The 11,208-nt window shown below is 40.0% G+C and overlaps 1 protein-coding gene across 2 annotated transcripts in view; it reads left to right on the top strand.

The window, feature by feature from the left end:
• The window catches only part of WWOX (WW domain containing oxidoreductase), a 923,424-nt gene that overhangs the window by 603,528 nt on the left and 308,688 nt on the right, over window positions 1–11,208 (top strand). The window contains exon 10 of one of the 2 annotated variants that reach the window (XR_003904120.1): window positions 11,065–11,082. The exons of the other annotated variant lie outside the window; for it this stretch is intronic. The gene's annotated coding sequence lies outside the window, so the exon portion shown is untranslated. Of the gene's footprint in view, window positions 1–11,064; window positions 11,083–11,208 lie in introns of those variants that run through there. 2 annotated transcript variants of the gene reach the window in all.

Below are 11,208 nucleotides of genomic sequence, written 5' to 3'. Positions count from 1 at the left end.
TAACCTTTCTATTTCCTCACCTATGAAACTCTTAGCTTTGCGGTGGGTGAAGCCACCCAGCGCGGTACCTGAGTGGTAAGTAGCTCTCCAGTGAAATTTAGTACCTGCTCATTACTATAGTGGCTGTTTTGTAGAACTTGCAAAGCCAAGCGCTCCTTCCTACATTTCTGAGATGGGAGTGCAGCCTATGTGTGCAACAAACCCGCGAATGAAATGTTGTGAGTCTTTGCTATGGAATAATTGGAAGTCACTTGCTCAGCGAGAGCGGGGAACCCAGCGTAAAGGAGGAAGTAAAAATGAAAAGGCATAAATATGTGAGAAAGTTAGCAAATCAAAGTAATTGAGGAGCAAAATAATTCATTCCCTCTCCCTGGCTCGGCATGGATGCAAATGATGTGTCATTAAGTGAGCCCCCAACACAAAGGCAGCCAGCGTAACTGTTGCATCAAATATTTAGCCGGAGCCAAGAGCAATTTTTTTTATTATGTTTTTTATAAGTTTGATTTACTAACCTTCAGTGCAATCCCTATTTTTAGAGGCTGGCTCATATTTTTAATTTGTTTTCTCTGAAGCACCGAATCCTTACTCGTGTTACAAGCCGTCCACTCGGTTCCTAATGGCAGAGTAACACTGAAAAGCATAATTACATTTCCTAATTATGTGTAATTAGGCAAAACCCAGATGATGTATTCAACGTGCTCTCAGAATAGCCAGGGGTCAAGGACTGTTGGAATTCACTAACATTTTTATAAATAAGCCAGTGCGTTATTTAACGTTGGGGTCCAAGGTGGTGCTGGGTGCCTTGTAGACCAATATAATGGTTGAAATATATAGCATTCATTTATTTAGCCAAGTACAACATAATTGATTCCCCACCTCCTTACCCTGCCCCCCCTTTTTAAAACCAGAGTTTAGATTTGCTATTCTTAGCCCAAGAGAGGCCCTCTAAACTCAGAACCATAAAGTTCTGCTAACTGACAGCCTAAGTGATATTTATTTTTTCAAAGCTTAATCCTTTTGAAACATGGAGAAATAAATACATCCTCTTATCTACCATATGCCTGGGATGGGAAATAAATTCTTATTTTCCTGCAGTGTGGTACCAGTGGGCTACATTGAATAATTTGGGCAGTCTCGCTGAAGATAATAGGGAAGCCTTCTCTATTACCAGTGATAATTATGAATCTCATAATAGAAAACATCCCAAGCCTGAACATCAATCAGGGGAGATAAACAATGGGAAATGATAGGTATACAAAAGGAAAATGGCAGCGGCCCATATGGAGGGAAAGCCCGCAGAATTCTGGAGGGGTCATAAATCATAGAGTCCAATAATTTCCATGCAATTAATGTCCTCAAATTAAAACATACACTTTTAAAGAAAGATTTTGCAGACTTTTCAGCCCGGCAACTGGATGTTTTAGGAGATTCATTTGGGAACCCCAGAGCCGTCCGCCCTCCTGAGTCTTGTGTGTCCCGGGCTGGAGTTGGCAGGAGCCCTGGCTAACAATGTCACCATGTGAGCTGGCGGGGGATGATGTCACTCCAGCCCACCAGGGTACCATCCACGAGGAGGTCAGAGCCAGTGGTAGTTGGCCCTTGGAATCTTTAGCCTTAACGGTACAACAAAGACTGGTCCTATTGAGGCAGGATGTCTAACTTTCTTTACCAGTCTGAAAGACTGTTTCCAGCCACGTGGACACAGCCCAGTGAAGCGCTTGGCAAAGCTATAGAGAAACAGAAAACCTCCATTCCAGAAGGTCGTGGTCTCCTCCTATTTAATAGCCCTGCATTCATGCACTTTCTTCTTATCTCGCCCTCATTCGATCAAGTCCCCAAGGTACTTGGATGGACATCTTCAAGAGAATATTAAAGGAATCCATCTATAACAGTGAGAAAACATTGCCTGTTAGTCTGCTGAAGCTTCCCTAAGTGAAATTTAAGACTATCGGCCTAATTTATTTACTGCATCATGTGCATAGACCAAAAAGATTTCTAGCCTTTCCTCTTGTGGGTCCGCGTGTAGAAATCCATGGACCATGCCCCCACCCCTCCTCCAACATGAATCCAAGTGAGATTCAAGTGAGATTTCTCCCCTCCAACCCTGTTAAGGAGTGTGCTGGAATGTGAGTCAGTTGTCAAATATGTCCTAAAGGCCACAAAATGTGCTCATGGATTTTGTTTTATAGGCTTAATATAATACTTTATAAAACATATCTATAAAGAAATACATAATTTTTCCCCCAAAGCAAGGGTTTTCCCATGCCATATAATTTGCTAAGTGTGGCTTTGCTGTGTTGTAACCTATAATTTACAGTCAACCTCCACAAGGCAAAAAATAACTCCAAGCTATGATTAAGTAAGTAACGGACAAGGTAACTAATATTCCCAGAAGGATGACCTTCCAGACACTCATTTTAAGTGACAAAATGGTTGAAGGTTGAGATGGGTAGTCCTGTACTAATTTGACCAAGTGGTGGGGAGTCAAGAAGCGCCATTCCAAACTGGCAGATCTGGGCAGTTCGGACACGATGCTGAGCGTAGCTGCTCTCTATGTATGTACATTTTAACAAGCCCGGGCCCTCATTTTCCCCATTTAAAGTAAACGGGTTTATGCCTAATTGTGCCACCAGCTTTTCTCATAAGAGTTCATTTGGAAGGAGTGTCCTAGTCCTAGTCTCTGCCAATTCCGAGGAGACGATCCGCACCGCGTGGGTGTGGAAAGCATGGCAGAGCGGGATGAGCCGGACTCTGGAATCCAGCAGAATGGTTTTACCGTCACGAGCTGTGGCCTTGGGAAAGTTTTGTTTTGAAATAAATTTCAGCTTCTAGAAAAGTCACAGACATAGTGCAGAGTTCCCACACACTCTGCACTGAGCTTCCACTAACATGATCCATTTTTCCACACTAAGAAATTAACATTGGTGCAATGCTGTTAATTCAACTAACCAACACTGTGTTTGCATTCCACTGGTGCTTCTATGAATGCTCTTTTGATGTTCCAGGATTCAATCCAGGGTATCATGCTGCATTTTTGGCGTGTTTTCCCAATCTCTTGTGATCCATGGGAATTTCTGTCTTCATTTGTGTGTGTGTGTGTAAAAACTGTTTTATGACCTTGATAACTTTTGAAGAGTCTGGTCAGTTCTTTTATAGAACATTCTCAGTTTGGGTTTGTCTGATATTTTCTCCTGCTTATACTGAAGTTAGGCATTTTTGGTCAGAATACACAAAAATAGTATGCCCTTCTCAATCCATCCTATTAGAGGGTACATGGCGTCAAAATATCTTAGAGCTGGTGATGTTGATATTAAACTTGATCTCTTGGCAAAAGTGTTGTCTGCTGGATATAGCCGCTGAAAATGATTATTTTCCCCTTTGTAATTAATATATCTTGGGGGAGGTACTTTGAGACTATTTCTCCTCAAATTTTCATCCACTAACGTTACCATCTGTCTGTTGATCTTGCCTACAACAGTTAATGCTATGGTGTCCTAAAGGTGACTTTATTTCCCTCATGCCTTCTACATTAATTAATCAAATTCTTTTCTGTTGAAGGGTGTCCCTTCTCTACTTATTTAATTATATATTCAGTTATATTAGTATATTTATATCAAAATATTTATATCAAAATATTCATTTTATACTATAGGTCGTAATACAATAATACTGTTAGACGTTCTGTCACTCAAATTGTTTTAGCTTTGGCCATGGAGGGTGCTTTCAGACTGGCCTTAGAGCTCTTCTGAAGAACCCCATCCTTTTTAAGAACTTCGTTGCCTTTTTGCCTTGCAAGATATTGCCGACTCCTCTTACTTTCTTGCCCTGATCTCGGAATTAACTACTTTTCCAAGGAGCCCTGGTTCCTTTTACTGGATAATGGTATTTAGAAACCAAGATCTAAGTGCTGGGTGTGCTCATTACCACTGGGATATCACTGCCTCCAGGACTTCTCAATGGACAGATTGAAAATATTTGTATGGATACTAACACATACACATAAACATAGCTCTATTTTTGTGTCTATGTGTGCATATTGTATATTTTAATATATTTATATTTATATTCATTAAATTTAAGCAAATTTCATTTTATTTACCTATTTGTTATGTTTGTGATATTAAAATATATAATATAAATATATACTTATAATATAAAATATATATTAAAAATATAACCACATATATTTTTCAAATATGAATTGGTAAATGATTCTAGTGTAACACAATTGGGTTTATTCTCACTTTTCATGGGGATAGATTTTAACCATTCTAAATTTCATGTTCTTCTTCTATAAGTTGGAGATAAATAACAAACACCCTTTAGGGTTTGGGGAAGGTATGGTGTTGTAAAAATTGTGAATTATGAGGGAGAAAAAGAAAAATGTTTCTTCCCCTGCTGCATCCTGGCCCCCACTCTGATGATGTTGATCATCCTCCCGCTAAGAAGTGGAATCTGTTTCTCCACCACCAAGTGTCTTGCCTTGGCCAACTGGACCTTAGCAACCACGATGCAAAGCACAGGCACAAAGGTGCTTGAATGTCAGGCTTTGCTGTCTTGCCTCTTAGAACCCGGAGTCCATATGTACAGGCCCGAACTAGCCCACCGGAGGATAAGAGGCCGCAGGGAGGGAGCCTTGTTGCCTACCAGCCTCCGGGGACATTAGTGAAGCCATTCTAGAGTCATCCAGCCAAGCCACCAGCTGAGCCCAGAAAGGCAAGTGAGTCCAGCAAAGACAGTCAAGACAGTTCCCACCAGAGAAAGAGCCCAGCCCATGACCAGAATGATGAGCTTTTTGTAAAAAAAAAAAAAAGTAGTTATTGTTTTTTGCCACTGAGTTCTGGCGTTGTTTGTTACACAGCAAATACCAACGAATACAGGAGGCTTGGGGATAATGTATTTTGGAAAACAGGCAGGATGGCATCTCTTGTACAAATTGGGCTCTGAGTGCAAGTCTGCCCTTGGTTATTGATATTGCTATTTTTGAGAAAAATGTCAAGTTTTGTTTGCCCCCAAATACCTTCCCAGCCAATCTAACACTTATAAATGAACTATATTTGCCCACTCTTGGAATCAGTCCTTTGGACTAGATTAGTGCCTTCAGAAAAAAAAAAAAAAACAAATACCACTGTTAAAGTGCAAGGCTCTGTGTATTTATCCACTCACACCAAGCTGGAGACAGAGCTCAGTAGATGCAGGACGCTAGATAGGTAATGTGAGCAGTGTGATGGGGAACAGAAAATCCTTTATGTGGTGTCGCCTGAGGGTACTTGGAGCCTGGCCTCGTGGAGAGAGGGGAGAGGGTTCAGAGTAGGAAATCAGGAGAGTATCTCAGCAGGCCAAATTTAGCCTAATTAACAGATTTGCCTAGGGCTGACCCTGAAGCAGAATGGGAAACCTTGATCCGTTTGCTCTCTTCCTACCAATAAGGTAATGACGAGGTGGAACACCAGTCCTCAGTCTCATAGAAAAGACTCCCAAAATAGATTGGGTTAGACAAAGAGACCTGTACATTTCTTTCCTCCTCTGAGATTCTATCTTTCCTTAATGACCTGATGCATCTCTTTAGCAAGGTTTTTAGTCCTTGCAAACAAGTGAGTGCTCTTCTGTTCCTGCTAGTTGTGATCATATTTTCATTTAGTGGCAAAGGTGCTAATAACCATTTGCTGAAACAACTCACAAAGGCACAGTTTCCTTGAGCAGCAATAGGGCAGATGGCCACCATGTTGCCATGGGCTTGGTCACCTGGAGGAAGGTCAACACTCTTGGCACAGCTGCCCAGAGTCTACGAGGCATCCCATGGAGGACATAGTCAATCTGGGAAGTATGTAACACTCCCAACTCTGCTACCCTCCTGCCCACACATTCAAGGGTCAACCCAAACCTCTATTACCATCGGGAGCTATCATCTGTGCGAAAGTTGCTGTGAGCCACCCATTGTGAGGAATTGTGAGATCACATGAAGTTGTGGAAAACAACAGCCAAGTTTTGAGAAGGGCCTTCCATGGCAAACTTTATGACAAAACTCAATAAGCTTGTTTTTCTCCATAGACTAGTTTTTTAATCTTGATGCAATGAACAGAGGAGGAAGTTTGCATTTTTCCTCCCAGACCCCATAGAAAATAGTGTGAGAATGTGAATTTTATTTACACAAGTTTTGACTACCAGTTCCTGTGTGTGTGTGTGTGTGTGTGTGTGTGTGTGTGTGTAAAATACCAAACAGGAAATTATAAAAAAATGAAATAAAATAAAGAAGGATGGGAGAAAAGAAAGAAAAAAAGGAAAAGGAAAAAAGAAGGAGGAGAAGGACAGAAAATAAGACTTAGTCAATATGTCCTCATTTAAACAACAAACACTGTCAATATTTGGTTAGTCCCATTCAAATTCCAATCCCCATGAATGGAGGATTTTTTAATTTTTTCTCCCTACTATTGTTCATGCTCCATTATATTTGATGCTGTCTCCTGAGTATCTCACTTAATATTATAGAACAAGTCTTTCCCCCATTATAAGATAGTCTTCATTAATATTAAGCATCAGCTAGATGAAAAAGCTATCAAGTGATTGTTCTTATGGCTTATTCACTCTTCAGTTGGGAAAGCACATCGTTGATAGTTCTTTACTGTTAAAACAGTGTTGCAATCAAACTCTTGTATATAAAGCTATTTATTTCCCTCTCACTCATTCTGGAGGATTCCTTAGTGTCCCACCCTTACTCCAAATTAGCCAAATGCTATCACCATCCACATTCAGTATTGCTGAAGTCTTACACAATGATGGTCCTCACCTAGGATTCATTTATGCCTCATGTTTCAGTCAGGGCTTATGAACGTGAAGCATATGGACCCAGGGCTCGATCGGAAAAGAAATCCATCTTATAGGGACAAACAGATATTGACATCCTAGGTCTTTGAGCCTCAGCGTCTTCGAATGCTGATCGTTAGTGTCTATTTGTGGTACAATGTTGAGTAGGACTCTGAAGCCATTGGCTCAACATTCAAGATTTCTGTGATCAATTATTAATATCAGATCTGAATGAGGATCCACCGGATAGCTGTCACATACATGCCGTCTTCTCGTAGTATCCTGGTTTTCTGCATATGTTTTCTTTAGAGTTCCTAGAGGCTTCTTTTTTAATGTATAAAATGTCAGTTTTCTTTTGAAAGGACCGATGTAGGCAGTGAAAGCCAGGTGGCTGACTTTCTAGGCTTTCCACGTCGTATTACATTTGTGAGTTCATTAACAATATGAATCTAGCCCTCAAGCTTGCTTCCTCAAAAAATTAGATTTTGTCAGGCCACCAAAAAGAGATTTTTCTTACAGATTCAGACTCGCAATAATCAAACTCATAGGGACTAGTATATAAACCAAGTGCCCAAACAAGAATTTTCAAAAAGGACTGTACTTATAACACAGTTTGAAGTGCTCTTGTTTATTGGGCCAGGAAAAAAAAAAAAAAACAAACCTCGGTGTTTTCTTCTAGGCATAATTATAGGGACTGAGCCAAGTAAAATGATAAGTTACTTGATAGGCAAATAATTGAGGCAAAGGCCATTTGGCCAAATCACTCCAATATCTGGTTAGCTCAGAAGATAACAAGCATCATACTTTCAAAATAAGGATGTATTATACACTTCTGTTTGTTACCATCTCCTCCATTAGGATGTGGGAAACCTTATCTGTCTTGTTCATTACCTTGTTCACCCATCTTAGACCATGTCAGGCACCTTGAGGTGCTAACTATGTATTTTTTTGCCCAATTTATAAACTTTAGGGGATGTAGATGGCATGTTGAAAAATTTACATATAAGGTTTAATTTATTAATCCATTTTCACAAATAATACATAAATTTTTAAATAGTGGAGGGTTTTTTCCATCACATTTTATGAAATAATTTTACTCAACTTCTTCATCTCCATCTCCAGCAGCATCACTGAAACCTCTTTCAGAGCCACCTAATGGAGTTTTCTGAAACTATCTGCTTCATTGCTTCCCCAGGTTTTTGAAACATAGCACTTTGGGAATGGTGGTCCTGCAGTTGGGAGTGACTTGGACTGGGTACCTCTGTGTTTCTTCAAGGTGACTTTTCACCTTCCCACTTGACCACTTCAAATTCATTTCATTGCTGAAATGTCAGAGTACAACTTTATATAGTTCCCGGCCCTGGGTGTGTCTAGACAAAGGGAAAAGAGATCCTGTGGTAGCCAGCCTCCAAGACGGCCTCCAAAGACCCCGGCCTGCCAGATTTCATGCACCTGTGTGGTTTCCTCTTACTCTGAACCAGACTGACAAGGGCGAATGATAAAGCCTGACTCTTGGGGCTAGGTGACAAAAGACACTGGAACTTCTGCCTTGCTCTCTCTGGGATCACTTGCTTTGGGGGAAGCTAGATACCATGCTGTGAGGATGCTCAAACAGTACTGAGGAGAGGCCCACACAATGAGGAACTCAAGCCTCCAGCCAATAGCCAGAACTGATTTGCCAGCCACGTGAGGCCGCCATCTTGGTAGCCTATCCTCAGGCCCAGTTTAGCCTTCAGCTGAGACTGCACGGTGCCACCAAACCCAAGCCAGACCATGTAGCTGAACTGCCCCTAAATCCTTGACCCACAAAAGCCATGTGAGATATTAAATACATATAATCGTTTGAAGATGCTGAATTTTGGGGTGATTTGTTACTCATCAAACTTAATAGAGAGCCTATTTGCACTGCCTACATGATAAATAAACCAAGACTTTAGAATTAAAAGTGCCTAAAATTTTTCACCCACGTCATGAGTTGAACACTAGCACATTTGTGGATAAAAACTTCTACGAGTTAATAAACCCGTTTTCCTCCTGCATCTATCACTTTCTCAAAAAGTTGGCGGCAGGCTTCTTTTTCCTTGTGACTAAAAGACATCTGGGGGATGAGTCAGACGGTGCAATTTATATCTCGAATCCGCCACGCACGGACTTGCTTAGAGTCCCAGGTGATCAGTGATGTCGTATCAACGTTTTCTTGGCTGTGAAATGACTAACACGTACAAGGAGGGCGGGGACTTGAGATCTGCAAGATGTTTAACTCTATGCTGTAGGTAGTAAACCATAGATGCTGTTTTCATGGTTGTTTTTGCTCTTCCAATTATCATTATTTATTTAGTAAATGACAGGCAAAATCCAGAAATCCAGGCTCAGCGAACTCTCTATAACCCAGTTTGCTAAAACCTCCTCACTGATCTCTGTTCTCCATGAATCCTTTCAACCATAAGGCAGAATCTTTGTATGCTCTTCTCATCGAGGATTTTATCGAAAAACCTGCGATATTTCACCCTTCCCCAGGTGAAGAGGAGAGGAGGAAATATCCTTCTAAAGTAATTTAGCGCATATTCTGAAAGCATTGGATGTTGCTGGCTTCCTGTTTTGAAGCCCAGCTTGTAAGCATATGCGTGTATCCTAGGGAGGCTTGTACTGAACCGAGAGATGCCATGAGCAGTCCTTGGTGTAATAATTCAATAGCAAACCCCTTAGCAATAAGTCTTTAGCAAAAACGGACACTGACTGTCGATCATATGAAGATTCAGACACTGATGTAATTTAAAATGCTTTCAATATTAAGGATGCAAACCTATGCCTTTTGATTTCTGAAGGACTTTTCAGAATATTAGATTAAAACGTGAACAGAGGAAATGAAAAAATAAAATTGTCTGATGTACCACCACCTAAAAATAACCACTCTTATCACTTTGCTATATTTCCTTCTAGATTTTTCTCAGCTTGTACATGATTATTTTTACACAGTAGTGACTTTGTTGGACACTTATTTCATTTTGTATCCTGATTTTTTTTTTCAGTTAAAATTCTTATAGTGGAGGCTCCTGGGTGGTTCAGTAGATTGAGCACTGGACTCTTAGTTTGGGCTCAGGTTGTGATCCCAGGGTTGTGGGATTGAGCCCCATGTTGGGCTCCGCACTATGTGTGGAGCCTGCTTGGGACTCTTTCTCTCCTTCTGTCCCCTTTCCCTGCTCACTCTCTCTCTGAAATAAAATAAAAACAATTTCTAAAATATTAAAAATTATAATAGTGAACATCATTCCTCTTTCCCCTCTGTTCTTCACTTTATTTATGATGAGCTTGTACTATATCAAAATAGAGATTAATTTTATTTTAGGGAAAATGAAAAGGTATTACCATGCAGGTGACTTTATTATGTGCACGCAGTCGATCAAAAAGCATACCTTTGTTCAGCAAAATACAACCCTGAAGTCTTTTAGCATTGAGTGTTTGAAACTGTGAAATTGGTTCTAATTTGGCAATGAATTCGGGAAATAAAGAAAACCCTCAGATAACATCCGCAGCTTTCTAAAATATTTATTTAGTTAATATTTTACTTCTTGTCTATGTATCTCTAAAACTGTAACACTTCCCGAAAAAAGCAATAAAAATTGCTGCATTGGGTGAAGATTAACACCTAATGAAATTGTCCTGGCTAATATTTGAACAGCTTTGTTTTTTTAATGAAACTTTAAATGTGGGTTATGGGTTTTATTTTCTTAGTGAGCTAAGGGCTTCTCAAATTTTGACTCCATTATTTCATTTTAAGATTTAGTATGATGTGTCTTAAATAAGTTAGCACTGTGATTGACAATCTACCTAGAAAGATTAGGCAATTGGGGGTGATATCCCCCCATCCCCAATTATTGCCTTTGTTCTTACAAGTGTGTTTAAATCTATTTCTGTTAATTTACAATTTGAAAGGTAGGTGAGGAGCAGAGTTTGAAAAATAGATTACTGTCTTCATTAATACAGGTTTGACCTACAAAGTCTTCACGTACTTAATGATTAAAAACCAAAGTACTAAATAATAAATTATAAGAATTTATAGGAGTCATCATCTTGAAATTAGCTTACTGAATGTTCTTATCATAATAAATCTGAGTGGGTGTCTAATTTAGTGTTAGCTGACTAAAATTATATGTTGCGGGCAGGGGAAAAAAAAAAACACTTTTGTTTGAAGACAAACGCAGTGAGTTTAATCACAGGTGATCTGAAAGGCACCTGTCTTTTGCTATGTTCACTTCGCAGAAACTTTGGCGAAACCGGCTGAATGAAGATCGATCCCAATTTGTAAATCTGGCAGACAATAAAATTTCCCCCAGCACTTCAGTGATGTTTGTGTTAACACTTCCTGCACAGATTCGAGAGACTGAGCCAGCAAAACTGGGAAGG

The sequence above is a fragment of the Suricata suricatta genome, chromosome 16, assembly GCF_006229205.1.
Source record: "Suricata suricatta isolate VVHF042 chromosome 16, meerkat_22Aug2017_6uvM2_HiC, whole genome shotgun sequence".
NCBI classification, from domain to species: Eukaryota; Metazoa; Chordata; class Mammalia; order Carnivora; family Herpestidae; genus Suricata; species Suricata suricatta.
Note: the sequence above shows the minus strand (reverse complement) of the source record. Positions and strands in the feature narration are given on the sequence as shown.